Raw genomic sequence first — 6436 nt, forward strand, 5'->3', positions numbered from 1 at the left:
TTAAAAACTGAATCGAACTGAAATGGGTGAAAAATCGAATTGAACTGAACTGCTCTATTTCGTTTCGATTTGGTTTAAACTGATCGGTTTTAATTTTTTATTGATTTTTTAATTTAGACTTAATTTTTAAGTTATTTGGTCTAATTTTGACTTTGGTTTGAACCTAATAACTATTAATCAATGAAATTAAACAATTAATATATATATAATTAAATGTAATTAATAAATTTCTCATAAAAATAAATCAATTCAAAAATCGATTCGATTCGATTTGGTTTGATTTCAATATATAAATTACTATTCAATTTAGATCGGTTTAACTGATTTTTTTCTTTTAAAAACAAAACCGAACAGAAATAACCAAAATTTTTATAATGTAAAATTAAATCGAACCGATTAAATATTAAAATCAAATCGATTGAACTGAATTAATTCAATTTGATTCGATTTTTTAATTTAAACTGAATTCTGCTCAGCCCTAACTAATGTTTATGCTTTCCCCTTCGCACCTCTTTTTACAAGAATCCCATAATCAACATTTTTCATAGCAACGTTGATCTCTTTCTCACTCCCTGGTTGCCCCCATTTTGCCTTTTTCATTTTTGTTTAGCTCTTGAGTTCATCATTGTCACCATTAACTCTCGCCTTTCTTTCCCCGTACTTGTGAATTGTGATTGTTTGTACCTCCATAATCACAAGTATACCCACCAGTTATGATGACTTCCTCTGACATTCCAAACTCTGACATTCCAAAGTAGATAAAGTCATCGGTGTCGAAGAAGCAAAGCAATCCCTCTCGTCTTCCTTCTTTCTGATTTGATTTAGGCTACAAGTCGGTTTCTTCAATCACCAATACTATCACTTCGTCTCATCCTCTTTTCCATTATAAGTGCAAGTGCTATTAAATTAAAGCCTATACATTACTACAAAATTCAACCCATTCATGTTGAGATCTTTACGTTTATTATTTTAATTATGTGCATACCTTAATTGACATTAATGAATTTTAATATAATATTTAATTTAAAAATTATGAATTTATTTTTATATAAGATCTATCTTATGTTAATTAATTATTTCTATATAAGTTTTATTTAAAATAAATTATTTATAAGAAAAAATTTAATTAAATTTTTACATAATTATAACTGATTTTTATTTATTTTAAAATGTTTTTCTTTTTAAAGTTAAAAAAAATTAAAATTTTCCATTTCAAATATCAGATTTATAAAAAATAAATTAATTAAATTGAGTTTTTATAATTTTTTTTTAATATTTTTATAAAATTCTAACAAGGTTGCTAGAGAAAGAAAAGTCCTTCAATAAATAGGCTCCCGCCAAATGGCCAACAGCAGCAACCCAAAATCATCCTGCCAGCATCCAATTAAAACTAATTTTAAAATTTTCAAGTTCCCGTTAAAATCAACGGTCGTCACACCCAAACGGAAACCGTCACCTCTCCTCTATAAAGAATCACCCACACCAACCATTCATTTTGCTCCCAAGCTTTCCCTCCAAATTTTCCGTCGCTTTCTCGAGAGAAAAAAAAAAAAAAGAGGGAAATTCTTCACATCCAGGGAGAGGTCAATGCGGCAACCAAATAGGGGCCAAGTTCTGGGAAGTAGTTTGCGTCGAACATGGAATCGACTCAACTGGTCGGTACCACAGTAATGTATTCCACAACGAAGCGAGCAGCGGCAGGTTTGTGCCTTGGGCCGTTCTGATGGATCTGGAGCCGGGTACAATGGACAGGGTTAGATCCGGTCCTTACGGGCAGATATTTAGACCCGATAACTTCGTCTTCGGGCAATCTGGTGCGGGTAATAACTGGGCAAGAGGGCACTATACGGAGGGGGCTAAGTTGATTGACGCCGTTTTTGATGTTGTGAGGAAGGAGGCTGACAAGCGTGATTGCTTGCAAGGTATTTTTTTTGGTTTCCTCTTTTTCTTTCTGTTTGTTTCTAGAGAAAGTTAGGGAAATGTTTTAAGCATTTAATGGAGTTTTTTGTTTTCCTATTGCTATTTTTGTCTCATTTTTGTTTGACTCTGTGAAATTTAGAAGGGGTCTTTTTGGATGGGGGGAAAATGAGGGAAATGGAGAATATGCGACGGATCTTTTTCTCACTTGAAATTTTTCGATGAACTAGACAGGAGATACTTGAGCTATTGCTTGAATTTGTCTACTAAGTCTGCTAGTTGTTTGTTTCTCAGGAAAATTAGTTAAAGGAAATGAAAATAGAACACGGCTCGAGATCAGTTCAGTTTGCTTTTCTTTCGTATTTTTCGATATAATTTTAACTCAACTAGTTTTTTATATTCAGCTGTAGTTCGATTTTCTAGCTCTTTGGCTTGCCGGAAAAATAAAAAAATGAACATGTCAAATATTCTCTATCTCCATTACAAATTAGAATTTTTCTTTTGCTTATCAATAATCAACTGGAAATGAGATTACCAGTTTAACTCCAATTTGAGTTCCCTGAAACATGAGGAGAAGAACCAAGCAAATTCGGTTCCTCACACTTAAAATGTTTTATTTGGTTATAGGGTTTCAGGTATGCCACTCCTTGGGAGGTGTTACTGGCTCTGGAATGGGCACGCTATTGATCTCGAAGATAAGGGAAGAGTATCCTGATCGCATGATGCTCACATTTTCTGTTTTCCCATCTCCAAAGGTTTCTGACACTCTGTTGAGCCCTACAATGCGACTCTCTCTGTTCATCAGCTTGTAGAGAATGCAGATGAGTGTATGGTTCTCGACAATGAGGCTCTCTATGATATCTGCTTCTGTACTTTGAAGCTCACCACTCCCAGTTGTAAGCCTTTCTTTCCTTCTTCCCTTCTTTGACTATTTGTTGATTTAAGTGTTCTCGATATGTGGTTGGTTTAATAAAGAACTAATTGGATGGTTGATGGGTTCTGTGTTTGTTTTAGGGTTTTTATTATCTCTGGTTAATTGCGTGTCTGCATGGTTTTGGTATTCTAGAATTAAGAAATTTATCGTCCAGATCATAAATTCAGGGAGAGGAAAAATGACATCCATTGTATAATTATAACAGCTGATTATAGTAGATGATGCCATGTCAAAATGGGTCATTGATCATGAATAATTTCTCTAAATTCAGATACAACTATTTGTGTGTTCTGATCTATTTTGACCTAGCATCATCTATAGAATTAAACACTATTGAGTTTATTTAAGGAATTATTTTGGTTTAGAAGTAGCAAAACTGATCCATAAACACCACCTTAGCATTGTTGACGGGTATATTGGAATTTTCGCTGGTACCACATCATTATTTAATCTTATGCTCCTAGATTAAATATTATAACCATTGATCCATGGTACATGGTGTTTTATGTATTTGTTTTTGGATTTTTACATGGTTATTTACCCTGTGAGAACGAAGAGTCTTGCCATTTTCTTTTTCTAACCGAAGATTAGTATTGAAAGCTTTAAGACTTGGAAAAATATGTATGTGTCGCTGCACATATGACATGTACTGTAAAAGATCTCATTGTTTTTAGGACTCTCAAGGTACATCACCTGCTTGCTGTGAATGGCTACAACCTACAGACAATGCAAGCTATTCTAATCCACATGACAAATGCATTTATTTTTACATCTATTAACTGACTAAACTTGTTTTATCAGTTGGGGATTTGAACCACCCAATTTCAGCCACCATGAGTGATGTTACGTGTTGTCTTCGTTTCCCGGTCAGCTCAACTCAGACCTTTGCAAGCTTGCTATGAACCTCATTCCATTTTCTCGGCTTCATTTTTTAATGCTTGGTTTTGCACCTCTCACGTCTCGAGGTTCCCAGTAATATCGTGCCGTCACTGTAGCAGAACTCACCCAACGATTGTGGGATGCAAAGAACATGATGTGTTGCTGATCTCACCATGTTAGATATCTCACAGCATTAGCCATGTTTCATGGCAAAATGAGCACAAAGGAAGTCGATGAGCAAATGATCAATGTCCAAAACAAGAACGCGTCATAATTTGTTGAATGGATTCCCAACAATGTCAAATCCACTATTTCTGACATCCCTCCAATGGGCTTGAAAATGGCATCCATTTTTATGGCAACTCCACACATCAATCCAAGAGATGTTCAGAAGGGTTAGTGAGCAGTTTATTGCCATGTTCCGCAGAAAAGCTTTCTTGCATTGGTATACTAGAGAAGGCATGGACGAGATGGAGTTCACAGAGGCAGAAAGCAACATGAATATGAATGATTTAGTATTACAGTACCTGCAATACCAAGATGCAACTGCAGATGAGGAAGGAGACGAGTCCGAGGATGAAGAGGAATATCTACAAGAGGTCTAGAGGAACTCGGTTTGCTTATAGAACAGAGATCATGAGGTTTACTTCTGTTATACCTGTTTTTGCTTCTGCTTTGGAGTCTTTGCCTTTGTGTGGGTTTATTCTCATGCAATGTTTCGTTGCTTGTTTCGATAATGATGTCTCAAAATATGTCCAAGAGTGGACTTTAAAATAATTTTTCGGTTCTTGCTCAAAACCTTTGAAAAATTGCAGTTTGGTTCAACCTAATTTTCTACTGTGAAATATGTGCAATACTGCTCAATTGATAAGTTGATACAAAATTGACTCATAAGCATTCAGTATACTGATATAACAAGATATATTGGCATTCAGTAAGAATTTCAGTAATCTGAATAAAATCACAGTACAGCAAACAGAGCAGTAAACAGAATATATCAATTGACAGCAGATATAACAGTAGTCAAATTATATCAGATATCAGCAGATTCAACAGTAAACAGAATTTTTCAGTTTATAGCAGTGTTGACAGAAAACAATATCAATTTTTAACTCAGCAAAAAATACTTCAATCCAAAAATAAAAATGCATAAATTTAAAGAGTAAGAGTTGAGAGAATTGAACATTGAAATTTTATAGTGATTCGGCTCAACTAGTTTACATCTACTCTCTCAAAGATTCCACTTTGAGTATTCACTCTACTATTTTTCTCTTTTAAAGGCAAGAGACAAAAGTCCTTTACAAATCTTCTCATCAAAGCTTTTACAAGTAGCTTCACACTTCTACCAAGCGTTTTTCCAAACACTTTCCACAATCAAGCTTCAATAGGTACTTGAATGACCTCTCATAAATACTAAGAAAGTGTTTAAAACTCAATCTCACTCAATACAACAGAATCTATAAAGAAGAGATGAGTATGTAAGCCAATGATAAGCAATAAAACCAATTTAGAGCACTTTGAATGAAAGTTTTAATGATCTTAAAAGGTTAGGAACAGTAGAAAGACTTTCATTAAGTGCAAAATGGCAAAGAGTGAGTGTATTTATAGCTTTGGATCATTTTTTACTGTATGAGAACTCATTTGAACGTTACAATTTTAAATTTCAAGAAAATAGCCGTTATTTTATCTTTTCTATGATGTTATGCAGAGTTGAGTTAGTTAGCATACCAGACTAGGTAGCAAACTAGTTAGTATATCAAGAAAGCTTTTCTGCATAACTTTGAAAACTTCAAGAATTTATACCGAATAATAATCAAATACTTTTAGGCCATTGATGATATTTTGAAAACTTAGAAAGAAAAAAAAATTAAGGAATTAAAAATAAGTGTCATTGACTTCTACTTCTCAATTTTTTTCACAAGCAATCCTAAAAGTTAAAACTAACTTCTATACTACATGTACCTTCAAATTTGATATTCAATGCAGCTTTGGAAGGTAACCTTTTCTTCCTTTATTTCTTTTGATTCATCACGTGTTATCTTAAAATGTCATCTTTTCTTTAAAAGCACAAATCCATCATGAATTCCTTGAGTCTTTTTCTTTGTTCTTTGAGAAGCACAACACTTAAAACAAGGTTAGTTTGATTCTAGTTGAGTTTTGTTATCATCAAAATCTATGCTCCTTTGAACTTATGGGGTCAACAGATAATTCACAAATTACAAGTTTGAACTTTCTTTGTTTTAGGTCTCCTTAAAGACATTAATTAAAAATTTAAATTTGATTTATTTTAATCATAAAAATTTTAAAACAACTAAATAGGGGTTTTTATTAAACATTCGAAATGTTATTTTTCTTCAAAAAGCCTTTTTCCTTCATCTCGATCTTAATTCAAATGGGTCTAAGTGTTATGTTTAGATTTTTGTTGTGGGGATTCTTTCCTTTATAATTCTTTTAGAATTCTTCTTCTGTTATATTAGATGTTTTAGTCTTGGTTATCTTTTATTATTTATATTACAGGATATGAAATATGGTTTTGTTAGAATTTATTAAATCGTGATGAGAGTAAAGAAAATGTCAAATCAATGCAACATGATTCCAGCTAGAGTAACATGTACATGATTAAATAAAATAAAATGATACAAAGCATTTGTCTTTAATCGTCAGTAAAAAAAAGTTTGATCGGAAAAAAAATGAATTACTAATTTG

At 33.0% G+C, this 6436-nt stretch overlaps 1 pseudogene; it reads left to right on the forward strand.

The window, feature by feature from the left end:
- The first annotated feature begins 1509 nt into the window (after positions 1 to 1509).
- Positions 1510 to 4467, forward strand: LOC110644355 (tubulin beta-1 chain-like; annotated as a pseudogene).
- The last annotated feature ends 1969 nt before the right edge of the window (positions 4468 to 6436 follow it).

This window comes from Hevea brasiliensis, chromosome 9, assembly GCF_030052815.1.
Source record: "Hevea brasiliensis isolate MT/VB/25A 57/8 chromosome 9, ASM3005281v1, whole genome shotgun sequence".
Taxonomy (NCBI): Eukaryota; Viridiplantae; Streptophyta; class Magnoliopsida; order Malpighiales; family Euphorbiaceae; genus Hevea; species Hevea brasiliensis.